At 37.3% G+C, this 14902-nt stretch overlaps 1 protein-coding gene across 5 annotated transcripts in view; it reads left to right on the forward strand.

Annotated features, from left to right (window-relative positions):
* Positions 1–14902, forward strand: part of LOC127634990 (semaphorin-5A-like) — a 214115-nt gene that overhangs the window by 1265 nt on the left and 197948 nt on the right. For 2 of the 5 annotated variants that reach the window (XM_052114784.1, XM_052114785.1), the window contains exons 2-4: positions 5411–5483; positions 5579–5654; positions 9310–9397. The gene's annotated coding sequence lies outside the window, so the exon portion shown is untranslated. Of the gene's footprint in view, positions 1–3209; positions 5484–5578; positions 5655–9309; positions 9398–14902 lie in introns of all 5 variants that reach the window. The other 3 variants (XM_052114788.1, XM_052114789.1, XM_052114786.1) reach the window with 2 other exon arrangements.

Genomic DNA, 14902 nt, shown 5'->3' on the forward strand with positions numbered 1-14902 from the left:
GATGCAATAACTGGATAAAAACTTAAATTTAAATGAGTTTTTTGTTTTGTTATGTTCTGTTCTGGAGTGGTGGTGGTGTAGTGGTCTAAATCACATAACTGGTAAACTTGTAATCAGAAGGTCACTGGTTCGATCCCCACAGCCATCACCATTGTGTCCTTGAGCAAGGCACTTATCTCCAGGTTGCTCCGGGGGGATTGTCTCTGAAATAAGGGCTCTGTAAGTCGCTTTGGATAAAAGTGTCTGCCAAATGCATAAATGTAAATGTAAATTTAACCTGCAGCTCACTATTTACTTGTTTTTTGGTTGGTTGCTCTGTGTTTTTGTTGAATTTTTTGTTTGTTTTTTATTTTTGTTGAGAATGTTGTTCACTTAAGCTTTAACTTGAGACACATGTCTGAGGCTTATTAGATGATTTGTCCATGTAAACATTTCAGGGCTGCTTGGCACTTGAGCTCATAACATTGTGTAAATGTGCATGTCTATGCTTGTGTCTGTGAATGTGTGTCATGCTAATCCATTGTCTGTCTCGTGATCACAGCTTTAGATAATCAGCAGCCCCTAGTTTCTTTTAACTGCTGGAAAATACTTTGTTCCACCACATTAATTGAACAAGATTTCCTTTTTAATTGAATTTCAATGCCCATCTGCCTGTACTTAAAGGTGCCAAGGTGTGAGATGCTAAAAGCTCATTTGGAGAGTCTGGCAGAGGTTGTGCAGTCAGATGGACTCCCATTAGCCATGTTGAGACACAATTTTTATGGCCAGTACTGTTTCTCTGGAGAATTCAGTGTCTGCCTCCAGGCTGCATGTATGGTCTGCTCCATTGCAAAAACCATCTGTGATATGGTATTATAACTGTTCATTTAAACAGCCTCTCCTTTTCTGACTTCTGATTGAGTCTGAGAAATTATAAGTGTTTGATCTGCACCTTGGCAGCTGTGCTGATTAGAGAAAGCTATAATGATACTGTACTTAATTACCTGAAATGCTTGACACAGTACTTATTAGTTTTCGGAATTGTAACTTCCTGTTCACTGGTAATGGTAATAGGAAGTGAAGCGCATGAGGATGCTCTCTTGTTTGGCTGGCAGATGCACATACTAAGTTCTCTCAGCTGTCTATGTACTGCAAGAGAGTGTTGGAATTTAATATTTTTTCCTAACAGTGTATCTGATTATTAACGGCTAAGGGCAGTGAAAATCTGTGCTGGCTGGTCCAGTAATTGCTCTCAGTGGTCAGCCTCTCCCATTGTCTATCTTTTTCATTATCTCTAGTACTTCAGTGAGGTTCTCTAAAGGTGTTTGTCACATAAAATGTTTTGTGATAAAAGTAAGTTCTGCTTATATGTTTACATACCTCTTGCAGAATCCCAAGGAGGCAGTTAAGTTAGGTTTGCCTATGTATTTGTAATTGTTTTCCTGAATTAATATTCAAACAAATAGAGAAAATCAAAAAGTTTATCCAGTCAGAATTTATTCCTTGATGCTTATAAGTGAAACATGACAACTGCTTCACTAATCATATGTCCAAAGCCAAGCTCGTTAGCCATAGCAGCTTGTGTGTCTGAGCTCAACCCCCTCAGGCCTTCAGAATTTCCACAGAATCCCTCAACACTTCAGTGAATAGGCAACTAAAGTCAGATTGTCAGATTCATTATCCAATCAGATTTATTTATTTGTTCTTGTGGGTGTGGCCTTGAGTGATGTAATCACGCTTTAATTGACGTCATTTAAAAGCGAAGAACGGGAGTTCTTGCTGACGAGTCGACTGTCATTACTGCCGCTATCGCCATTGAGAAAGAGATCCTTATGGATTTACAAACCTGAGATGTTCTGCGTGACTGTGTGATTGCTTAATTTATTAATCAGGAAAGGATGACTGATTTTCATTTTAAGCAAATTGGTAAGTGCTTTTTGCATTGTTACAGCAACATCAGGAGTTTTCTAAGTGTAAATTAGGCTGCTGAATTCAGTGTCTGATCAAGTTTTGAAAAGTAGTGATGTGAACTCAGAATGTCGGATTTTACAACTTCCTACTTTGGAAAGTGCATTGGAATGCACTTTTAATTCAGAATTGCAATTTGTAGGCTCGTGCAGAAATTCTCATCTCTGATTTCGCCGAGATGCAGGGGCGTGATGTCACACAAACATGTCGATACTCAGGGAGAAATACAAAGTAAGTGATAAACATTCACTTTATTAATTAATATCTATAAATGATTTTGTTTCCACATTACATGATATTAAATCTTGTTTAATAAACGCCTGCAGAAACAGGTGTATAAAACATTATAATCTCTTTTGACAATCTAGCGCTGCAGCATTGTTTATCAGTTGGGTTGCTAGGAGACTAAAATCTCTGAGAGTCAAACCCCTGCTAAGCTAATGGGAGCATTTCAGTTCTGAATATCAGGGAAAGGAATGCATTTATGCTCGGAGATATCAAGTAATAATATCCCACATCCAACTTGAATAGAACGCAGCATAACCGTGTGCCCTGATGAAACAAAATTTATTGCATGCAACATTTAAATCGCAAATATCATTAGATATATTTTTTCAGGTATTATAGACCACCTTGGTAGATTCATATGAATGATTATGATTTTTGAATGTCTGTTCGGGAGACGTTAATTTCACAAAACAGTCATGCTGCAGTTAAAATTAGGCTTGCTTGAGCATTATGTGTCGTTTCCTGTTCTGGCTTTCGTGCATGGATGTGTTTTTAAAATATCAATTTTATTTGTCAGTTATTAGCTGCAACATAATTTATGATGCCCAAAGACATAGAGTGTCTTATTCATTGTGAAACTGTGTTTTCTTAATGGCAAGAATCACACTGAAGGCCTAGAATTTTAATGCACGGCCCGCCACTGCAAGGAGGCAACACACAAATATAAACCACTATTTCAACTTTTGAACAGGATAATTTTTTGTTATCATTATGATTTTATCTTGTGAAATAGACTTACATATCTGTTATGCAGCTTCTTCGGGACAGTTCTAAATTAAAAATAAACTGAAAGTGGTATGGTGATTTATGGGAAAAGGGGTATGTCAACTGTATAAGTTAAACATGAATAGTTTGCACAAAGGAACACAATTGACTGTTGTCATTTTGAAAGATGCTGTTTTTGCTCTTGAAGTCATTGTGGCATGGCTGATAAAAATTAATTAACTGATAATGTGGTTCTGTTCATTCAACAGCATGCAGAAAACAAGAGCAAAAATGTGCGAGAGAGGGAAAGGAAGATGTCCTGAGAAAAGTCATGTTCAGCTAGCAACTACAGATGAGTCCTTTATTTATGTATAATTACTAATCATTTTTGTTTTTACATTTTATGCCAAAACCTTCTTTTAAACCATTTTTCTTGATACCATTCATCCCTGCCTTGCCATTACCTCAAAAACATAACCTATCGATGCTCTATCACAACAAAACCAAACAAAAGGGGAAAAACTTAACATTTTCTCTTGGAAAGGCAACATTATCACTCTTATCTCTCTTACTGGAGTGAGACAATATGCTTCATTCCATTACAAGCTAAATCCAAACTCATGCTTCACAGCAGACAGCCACGAGGCACAGAAAATAGTGGCTGTGAGGCTTGCAGTGTTGACGCAAATCCTCCAATCCAAGATATTAGTCATGATTTGGGAATACCTGTTCTTTCACCCATCTCCAAAGTAGCAGTGCTAGACATTGTTTTTGAAGTTATTTTTTCTCCTAGTACTTGCATCAGCAGTGTGAACGTTTCTGTACCAAAATATCTAAAACATATATTGATATACATGAATTTAAAAGAATAGTTATGTGATAATTTACTCACCTCATGTCATTCCAAACCAAAATGACCTTCTTTCTTATGCAGAACACAAAAAGAGATATTATAATTAATATCCTGGTGCATCATTTCAATACAATGGCAGTTGATGGTGACTAACTTCAAAACCCCAAAGTATCATAAAAGTAGGACATTCAATGCGTGCGTCATAGTCTTACAAAGACGTGTGCTAATTTTTGGTGAGAAACAACTAGAACTTTTTGTCACTTTTTAGTGAAGATTTTGGCATCTGTTGTGCGTAAATGAGTGCTATGAGAGAGGCCAATTCAACAACATGACCACAATGGAAGTCGACATGTGGTTACCAAATGTATCGGCCTCCTGATTTTACCTCCATTCTGCCAAGTTACTGACAAGCTGCAAATGTGTTTACCTTTTGTTGAGGCACAACTCCTAGCGTGTTGCATGAGTAGCCTCAGAGACATTGTGTTCTGGTCCCCAGGAAGTAATCACATTTCACGTTCACCAAATCAATGATGAGCGTGATTCAGAGGCAACATTTTAAGATGTCTAAGACAACATTTTTACTCCACTGATGGTTACATGTAGATTTAGGGTTTGGACGCATGGTTAATAAAATATGCATTCTTTTTACTGTATTACATCATTTACAACTAAAACAACTTGTTTTTGATGCCACCCTGTGAACATTTCTCTCACATGCACACATACGTTCAACCACACTTCCAGGTTTGGCCACAGGGGGCATTGGTTGAATTTAAATGAAGAACTTTCAACCTACTGTCGCTGAAGTGTGATCAGTCTGCGCTCACAATGGTTTGCATGTTGATGTGAGAGCCCTACATTTTTTTTTTTCTCTTTGATCAAGCCGTTTCACTCTGAAATCTCTCAGATTGTGAAAGTAAAATGCATTGTTAACACTGCTTGACATTAAGGCACCTGTCATTGTTGTTCATCCTAATGTAAATGTGTCATTTAATTTTCCTGTCTGAGCCTGAGATTTTACTGAGATGTCAGAAACTCATATCTGTCTGTTGGATCACACCTCTTTTGCTGTTTCACTGCACCATACAAAATTACACTCTATGCTGAGACTGACTTGTCATATCTTCCGTACAATCCATTTTCCAGAAAGTAAGTAGACCATGTAAGCAATTATAATGATCTCTCTGGCTTAACAAAGGGCTGTATATCATGAGTATTTCTCATTTTTACATAGTGTTGGATTCTTCTCTGTTGTTGCCTTCATTAATAATAATAATAATAATTACAATATGCTTTTCTGCTATAGGATGCTGGAAGCCTTATGATTTGATTTTCTAGTGGTCGTACAGTACAGAGCTCTGGCCTCAGATTTACTGGCTTCTAAAATCCTCCTAAAAGCACAAACTTCATAACATGAGACATGTGCAATTGTCTTGTATAAAAGAGATGTTGTTAGTATTTTAATGTAAATTATAGCCAATTCAGGAATACACACAGTCAATATTATGGCAGACTGAAACAGCCGAATGCTAATTGTAATGAAGACACTGACAGATACTGTAAGTAGTTGCAGCAACCCGCCATCTTGTCTCAACATAGTTTGCCTTTTCTTCTCAGAGAACAACTCAGTGGCAAACTAATCTTCTAACCACCCCTGTCTGGTTCTGTTTGCTGACCTCTGCTGTACACAGTGAGTAATTAAAATTAATTAACATGTCTGGTGTGCTTCTAAAACCAATTACCCCAATGTAAACTTGCTTGTCAACAAAATGTTTTCATGTGCAGGTTTTTTGGGCAGCTTGTTAAGATGCAGTGGCCTCTGCTGGGGAGTGAGAGATGATTGATGTTTACCTGTGCTGAGGTGGGTGAGCCTTAATTTGAAGTCCTGCTTAATTGCAGTATTTCGATTAGTGAAGACTGCTACAGCATGATCAAAGACACTAAAATGATAGTTATGAATGTGTTGGTTTAGGAAGGAGTCACTGAGGGAACCAAATAAATTGTATGGTAAGTTGAAAAACAAATCTTTAGTGAATAAAATGGTTATATGCTATTGACATAAAAAAAACAATATTTATACAGTAAGTTGGTGTTTCTTCAACTGTGGGCACCAACTCTCTTAAAGCACAGTTGAATTTGTCCAGTAACAATTTCCAACAGTCTACTTATCACAATTGAATTTACATTTTGATAAAACTCTATAAAAAGGTATATTAATATTAGTTAATGCTTTAGATATCATGAAAAATTCACTCTCTTTTTTCTTTATTTATGTGAATTATATTACTTTATAATGATACTATTGCTCATTTTTAGTTCATGTTAGTGCATAATACATTAACTTTATAATGTTAAAAATATATGAGTACACAGAATATTAATAATAACCAAGATTAATAAATACTGAGAACGTGTTGTTCTCTCATCATATAATAATATTTTTATGACGAATTTCCATATTTTAAGTATGAATATCCATTTGAAATGTATAGTAAATGATGAAGCCATGGTAAAAGTTTCCAAGACAGTATTAATGTGACCTTCATATAACAAAAAGGAAATGAAATATGTTAATAATAAAAATCAATCCCTGGGACATGAAGGGACCATAGTGGAAGAAACACCCAGGTTCACTGTAAAATATATTATTTTGTCTTCATTTAAAATACAATTTCAACCCATTATTGTCTAATATGCCAAATATAGAATGCAGAAAGTAATGTTTTACACATAACTCGTAACTCCTTGTCATTATCTTAAATTGCTTGGTGCACAAGTGAGTGACCTATAATTCCCATAATGGCAAGCTTTAGTCTGTTTGAGTTTGAGGTGAGTAGGTTGTGACTGTGGACTGCGACATTATAACCTTCACTGAAATGCCTCAGTGTGCCATGGAGCAGCTGGGAAGTTCCCTTGAAACATGAGATCACCACACCTTCCAGTCTTCAAATGGGGAAAAATAGCAACTCATCGGAGTAGAAATTCATTTAATGTAATATAGTGACTCTGTTCCCTGCAATGTTCCTTTATGGAACCCTTTGAGCATTTGTTTTATGGCCTACAGCAGGCTAAACTTAATGTAATTTAATCAATGTTAATATCCTCCGAAATATGAGCCTCCGATTTATTTCTTTTGCAATATCCATACATTCAAAAACTGATTTTTTTAAATGTGCACTTTTTTCCTCATTAAAAGATTTATCTCATAAAAATGAATAGTGCCTTTAAAAAATATGTTTCAAATGATGTACACTTATGTGAGATGAAGACTCAGTCATATCAGTAGTGTGATAAAAGCTGTTCACACTGGAAGTGTGCATCTTGATTCCAAGAGTTCCACTACCCTAGGATCGGCCACATTTTGCTGACTCACTGACAAGCAGTGTTGGGTGACTTGTGACTTTGTGTTACTTTGTAACGTGTCATTGTAATCTGATTACTTTTTGTGGTAATGTAATGCTTTACTTAACGAATTTAAGTAATTACAGCTACAGACATGAACTAAATTAAGTTACTTGAAGAAGAAGAAGAACTTTTATTTCAGACCCAGGAGGATCCATATCACAATAAAAACATACACAAAATATATATATATACACACATATATAAATCTACATACATACACATACCAACACTCATACCAACACTCACAGTACCCATACATACATATCAAAAATACAAAGCCTTCCATAATGTTCAGTGAATAATATACAGACATGTTCGCCAATGGTTCCACAGTCTGGAAGAAAATCTGACAGAACTACGTACAGGGTTAGCCAAAACATTGATTAAGTCATTTTCTGACTCAGATACCCTACACATAAATTTATACATAAGGTTACATAAAACAGCAGAGCAGGTAGGTACCCCGATACTGACAAACATATGGCTTGCACTGGAGCTTCTTGGAGCTCTCAGCAGCAGCCTCATGCTGTCATTATAAGCCACTATAAGTTTTCTAATGCTGCTTTGCTTATAACGACACCACAGGTAGGCCGTATACAAAGGTGTACAAAACGCTTTAAAGAGTAAGATCTTCACAGATAACGAGCACATGCTAAACTTACGACACAGCATATTTGCTTGAGCATACAGCTTCTGACGCTGCCTATAGATATCCTTATCATCAGAAAGATCACTTGCAATAATATGGCCCAAATATGTAATCTCACTACACACCATAAGTGCAGTGCCAGACAGATAGAAGTCAGGGAAGGTTGACTGCCTGTCTTCCCTACTTCTGACAATCATGATCTTACTCTTTTTAGCATTATATTTTATATCAAAATCAACACCATATTTTGTGCATACTCTCAAAAGCCATTGGAGACCAGCACTATATGGGCTAAAGATGACCAAATCATCTGCGTACATAAGGTGATTAATTAATAAATCACCAACCCTACAGCCTGTACCACATGCATTTAAAATCAAGGACAACTCATTCATATACATATTAAAAAGAAAAGGAGACAGAATTCCTCCCTGACGAACACCACTGGTCACTTGGAAGGGAACAGATGTTACATTCCCCCATCTCACTCTCATCGTCTGATGAGAGTACCAATACACCAAGATTCTAATTAAAAACCAGGGACCCCACTTTTGGACAATTTCAAAAATAATTTCTCATGATTAACATGATCAAACGCTTTAGAAGCATCAATGAAACACAAGAACATTGTGGAATTTTGCCTATTATATTTATCTAACATTTCTTTCAGTGCAAAAATACAGAAATCAGTGCCATGATTTTGTTTAAAACCAAACTGGTTATCAATAGACAGGACATACCTCTCAAGTCTACACAATATAACTGTCTCCAGCACTTTGGACATAACACTGGCCAAAGCTATTGGTCTGTAATTATCAGAGCAGTTCTGCTTCCCCACTTTATCATTAATAACTGGTACTAGCACAACAGAGACCATCGAATCAGGTAACTCTCCATGAACAAAAAAGCCTGTGTAGCACATAGCCACCAAAGGACACAATTTCTTACTAGCAAGTTTAAGATGTTCAGCTGTAATATCATCCAGTCCACAGGCCCTATTATCTCTTAACTTCAATATTGCTTCATAGACTTCAGCAGAAGTGACAGCAACATCATCATTTGGATTACACATTTATTGCTAAAACAATTATATTAATTAAGTAGAATGCTTTTTAAAATGTATTATGTTCATATGTTGGTACTTTTATGTGTGTTGCTGTGTCAGCTAATGAGCATGTGCTCTAACAAACCACCATGGCATTGAGGACAACTATTGAGGCGATGGCAGATGAGTGAGGTGTGTTACTGTGGACGCAGCGGAGTGTAGTTGTTTATTCAAATTGAAAACAAAAGTGAAGCGTTTCAAGTTTTCGTGTGCTCACAATCAATCTCAGCGAGCTCTGTGTCAGCATGCTCCCAGCTCTGGGTGGAGGAGAGAGCTATGGAAGTTTGAGCAACATATCCTCCTTAAATCTCTGCATTGCTCCATCCTCACGTGTCTCCCTTGTGTGTCCCTCTGCAGCTGCTTTGGGAGGAGAGTGGATCGGTTTCAGGTGTATATGGCAAACAGTGATCGTTCCCATCTGACAGAGGAATATATTGCTCACAAGGTGGGAACTTTTTCAGAACGTCATCTTGAAAAAGACATCGCTAAAGCAAACAGGTTTTTAAGTTCTTTATATACTGTACACACTAAAACACAAACACAATGCTATATCATTACAGATTTATCACACAAGTTATAAAGGATAGGATACTCAATTCGTCCGAGCAAATGCAGGGAGATAATCCACTTGCTGTAAAGTTGTGTAAACACACAAATGCTGCACATGTACACACACAAACAGATATACATGCACACAGACATGCCTGATGCAACACACAATCAAGCCTATATATGCACACCGAAAGAAACAACAACCATTCAAGTAAACAATGGTTTTACTATCAAAGCTGTCTGCAAATGTGTTTTCAGAAATGTTTTCAGTTCATTAGTATTCTTTTTTTTGTCTCACACCAACACAAGCAGGTAAACAAGCTTACTGTACATTCATGCCACACACATCATGTTTATAGATAGCAGACACATTCACATATTTAAAGATAATACTACAGCTTATTTGAGATACCAAATTTAAGTTGCATTTTTGAAATGCATTGGTGTATTTAGCCAAGTTGCTGTCTTTGTCATATTGTTGTAATTTGTTTAACATTTCAGTAAATATTAAAGCACTAAAAGAGCTATTAGTTTCACTTTTTTCATATGCAGGTTTGATTGGTTTTAGTAAGTAACTTCAAAGTAAAGTAATTAGTAATCTAATTATTTTAAGTACGTACCTTACCCAACACTGTGTACAAGCACCATCTCCTATCAGACATTTTGCATCGGCTCCAGCATTTTTACCTTACCCTGTGGTGCGACTGGAAGCACGTTGTGTAAGCAACTTGGTGTCACGAATGCCAGTGAAAGCTCCCCAAGCGGCCACCGGAGATCTATCTCTCCCGAATATTGACTCAAAGACTACATTTCCCATGTGCCCACAGTCCTGGTCTGATTCATCCACAGCTGTTTCCTATTATCTTCCTCTATATAAGCCCTGTTTGTTAATTCTCACATTGCGAAGTCTTGTTTGCCCCGGATACATTTCTGAGCGTTATTATCTACCTGCATTACTTATCTGTGTTTTCGACCCTGCCTTGTACCTCCGATTACGTCTGATTGCCGCCTGTCTTTGTTTTGTTTTGCCTGGAACTTTACTATTGCTGTCTGCTGCCTGCCCTGAACCTTTGCCTGTCTGACTACAATTCTGCCTTGTCACTGATAACACTGTTTGCCTGGTTCTCGATCTATGTCTGTTCCACTGAGATTGTCCTTATAAAACCGCATATGGATCCCACTCAACCTGAGTCTTTGTTACACTTGGGAGATCCAGGTTTGGGTCCTGTGTTGAAACCTGGAAGTAATTTTGTTCTCTTAATCAATGTGCATGATTTGAAGGTTGCATTTTTATATGTTTATGTTTGGGGATTATAAATAATAAAATATGTATACATTACACCTGGAAAATGGAGCTCACACGTGCCCATATGCCCAACAACACTTACCGCTTTGGCCACTGGGGGCAGTTTTTTTCATTTTGGTAAACACAGACCAAATTTAGCTCAATAAAAGTCAACCAACTGTTTCACTTTGCAATTACACATGCAGCTGGGCTGCCTCATGAGGGCCGCCATCTTGAGATCACATGATCAAATGAATACTACTCCTTGATCCATCAAATAAATTACTCATGCCTGACTGTGATTAGTGCATTACTACAATGGCACAATATTACTACAACCCTGACATGTTGGCATCGCATGACACGGAGTCATTTAATTGACTATGAGTTACTACCATAAATAATGATGCTAATAATAATATGTTTACTTTATTTAGTGCTTTCGGCAAACACTCAAACATAAGAATATGTAAACAAAACAAGCAAACGAAACAATGAAACAACCACAATATACTCAATACAAACAACAACAGATCCCTAGTCAACAATATAGTCCAGAGTGATGGTATTGTTAAACAAGAGTGTGATTGACCACAGTCCGAACAGAATAAGTGCAAGTGGAGAGATAAAATGTCCAAACAAGAGGTCCCTGTTGGAGTCATGAAACAAACCACAACCACCTGCAGCTCTCACAGTGCAGATCACGGAAACAGCATGACATCAAACACCAAATGTGAGAACAAGGCGATGTTCAGCTGGCAGAGAGCTAGTGAGTTGCGGCTGGCCAGTCACAGTCCAGAAGGGAACAATGAAAGAAAATTCATTTGGATTAAATCAAAGAATGTCCACTGTAGGGATGTGTGTTTTATGAGATGGATAAAAAACATCTAAAGTAACAAAACCGAAGATAAACACTTTACACAGTGTAAAGCGGCAGCACTTCCAGTATCCAGGACATGTGTCATATGTGTTCAAAAGCACAAGTACTACATTGGGACCGATGGGACGAATAAAAGCCAGCTAAAATCTTACTGAGGACAAATTGTATATATGTTAGCTACTTAAGAGTGTACTTAGTCACACTCGTAAAATAAGAAATGGTTTGTATCCTATCCATCATGTCTGAAACAGGCTGGACAATGATAAATTCAGTCTGCAACTCTCTCAACTGGCCAAGACCGGAAAAAAGAAGAGGAGAGGAAGGTAATATAGACAGAGAGGAAGAGAAAAGTACAGAAACAGATCATTGCATTCATTTCATTATATATCTACATCTGTTTTTTTCCCCCTCTGAGCATGAAACCCACTCCATCAAGAACTTCTTTCTCAAACAGGGGTCAATGATTCAAATACAGCCAGCTCACTTCCAACGCATGCAAAAGAAAAGCCTGGGAAATCGCCTAACCGAGGGACCATTCACTACGCCCCAGTGATCCACGTTCAGGTACACAGAGGTGAATGATGAACTTCATAGTTGGGCAGCTTGACATCCTCCTTCATGGTACCCTGAGTGGCCCCAGGGACCCCTGTCAGTTATGATGGAGTCACTGCTGATGTAGTTGTTTAGCTACTTGCTTCCTTTTTGTTTTAATGCTCCCATTGGGGGACAAACTTGACAAACGGTTGTTTGGTGATGGATGGAGGGTTCAGCAGCACAAGGCTAGTGGACATAGTCCTGTGAAAAAGTACAGACCAGCTCGGGCAATGAGGTAGGACTTTTATGCTGCATTTCCAGAAGAATAGTAGATTTAGCTTCTAGTTGCCCAGCAAATACATGTTCACCGTGTTAAAAAAAAAAAAAAAAAAAAAAAACTTCAGCAGACTGTTGCCTGGTAATGTAGTCATTAGGCTGTCTTTAAAGCTTTCATCAGGAATCTGAAATTATGTATTGTTAAACACAGTTGTCAAGGAATACAGGATGTTCTCTAAACCCACTACGTATATCCTTTTTATGGGTGCAGTAATGGTATCGCACATAGCCTTTAGGCTAACAAAGATTTGATTACTTCAAGGCTATTCTTCTGGCTAATGAAGTCAGCAAGTAAGATTGTTGCTGGAAATTTTTAGTCCACATTTGAACCTGAAAACAACATTAATTTCCTTGTGTTCCAAGATCACTCTGCATAAACCAGATGTACTCAAAATATTTTACTGACACTCATTTTGAACTCTGTGGTTTTTGAGTTGAATCACAGTATGCCATTCATGGAATTTAATACTCTACTTTCATGGAGGCAATTGCACATAATATTGGATGAGCCATTCTTTTCTTTAATTTTTCTTTCCTTGGCAACATGCATAGCATCTCTCTATTACAAGTAGGGCATTATACCCAAGTCATTATACACAAGTTCTTTCTGGTATTGAAAAACAGGCCTTCTCCCAAAGCAGCATTGTATCACATTGAGTACAATTAGACTCTTTTCTCTTTATAGTATATCATAAAACTGATGAACAAAAGTTTTTGAAATGTATAGCTCTGGATTTCCTCCCTCACCTGTGGAAAAGGTTGCATTTCATGGTGGAAATGTATACAAATGTTGATGCGTCATATTTATATAATGTAATAATGTACAATGTAGAAAATTTCAAGTGGATTATACACAGGATGCCTGTGTGAGGCATTGATAGAGGTTGAATTTAATCTCCAGTTATTATATCAAGGCTACAACACAAATTTGAAAGATCCTTTAGAAAGAAAAATGTGCATTAAATTAGTAAAATAAAGATCTAATTTGATCATCTTTTTTGTTTTTTTCTTTCCTTGAACTTTTCAAAAGACTTTGCATTTCTCTTTGTAAGTAATTCATGCAAAACCCTACAATATATTGAACTCACTCAAGCTGTCATCTTCTAATTCATCATCATCATCTTTTTTTTAGTTTTTTGTTGTTGCTGCAGTTGCACTGTAGTGTTATTAATGTTAAATTAATACTGGTGCCAAATACAGAAATAAGGTAACACTTAACATTAAATTGTGGCACCACGCGGGTCCTAATTTTGTTGTTAATGTACACTTTCACCTCCACATTCTGGTGTGGAAGTAACTGTCACTTTCACATTCAGCCACCTACTGGCTGGTCAAAAGTGGAGATTTATAGTAAAAAATGACTTAAATATTGATCTATTGCTCAGCCTGACCTATCATTTCGCTTCTAAAGACTATTCCTTCTGAAATCTGGTCACCATTCACAATTGTTTGGATCACTTCAGAAGACATGGATTAAACCATTGGAGTCATATAGATAACTTTTATGCTGCTTCTATGTATGTATAGACATACAGAGCAGACAAATTCTTCTAAAAATCTTAATTTGAGTTCTGCAAGAAAAAGAAAGTCATGCATATCTGGGATGGCATGAGGGTGAGTAAATGATAGTCTTACGTACTTAAACAGATCAGCCACAACATTAAAACCACCTGTCTAATATTGTGTAGGTCCCCAACGTGCCGCCTAAACAGCACCAACCTGCATCTCAGAAAAGCATTCTGAGATGATATTCTTCTCACCACAATTGTACAGAGCGGTTTCTGAGATATCATAGGCTTTGTCAGACCGGCTGTTCTCCGTTGACCTCTCTCATCAACAAAGCACTTCTGTCCACAGAACTGCCACACACTGGATGGTTTTTGTTTGTTTGTGTTTTTTGTACCATTCGTTGTAAATTCTAGAGACTGTTGTGCGTGAAAATCCCAGGATATCAGCAGTTACAGAAATTGTCAAACCAGCCCGTCTGGCACCTACAATCATGCCATGGTCCAAATCACTGAGATCACATTTTTTTCCCCCACTCTGATGGTTGATGTGAACATTAACTGAAGCTCCTGACCCGTATCTGCATGATTTTATGCACTGCACTGCTGCCACACAATTGGCTGATTAGATAATAGCATGGATGATTGCTGGTGTCAGACAGGCTGGTTTGACTATTTCTGTAACTGCTTATCTCCTGGGATTTTCACACACTAGTGTGTGGGTTGGCGGCAGGAGGGGGACCTACACAATATTAGGCAGAGGTTTTAATTTTGTGGCTGATCGAGGTATATATAATTTCACTTATTATACCAACTACATTAATTACACAGAGTTAGTTCATGTATTACTCCATAAAA

This window comes from Xyrauchen texanus, chromosome 42 (genome assembly GCF_025860055.1).
Source record: "Xyrauchen texanus isolate HMW12.3.18 chromosome 42, RBS_HiC_50CHRs, whole genome shotgun sequence".
Taxonomy (NCBI): domain Eukaryota; kingdom Metazoa; phylum Chordata; class Actinopteri; order Cypriniformes; family Catostomidae; genus Xyrauchen; species Xyrauchen texanus.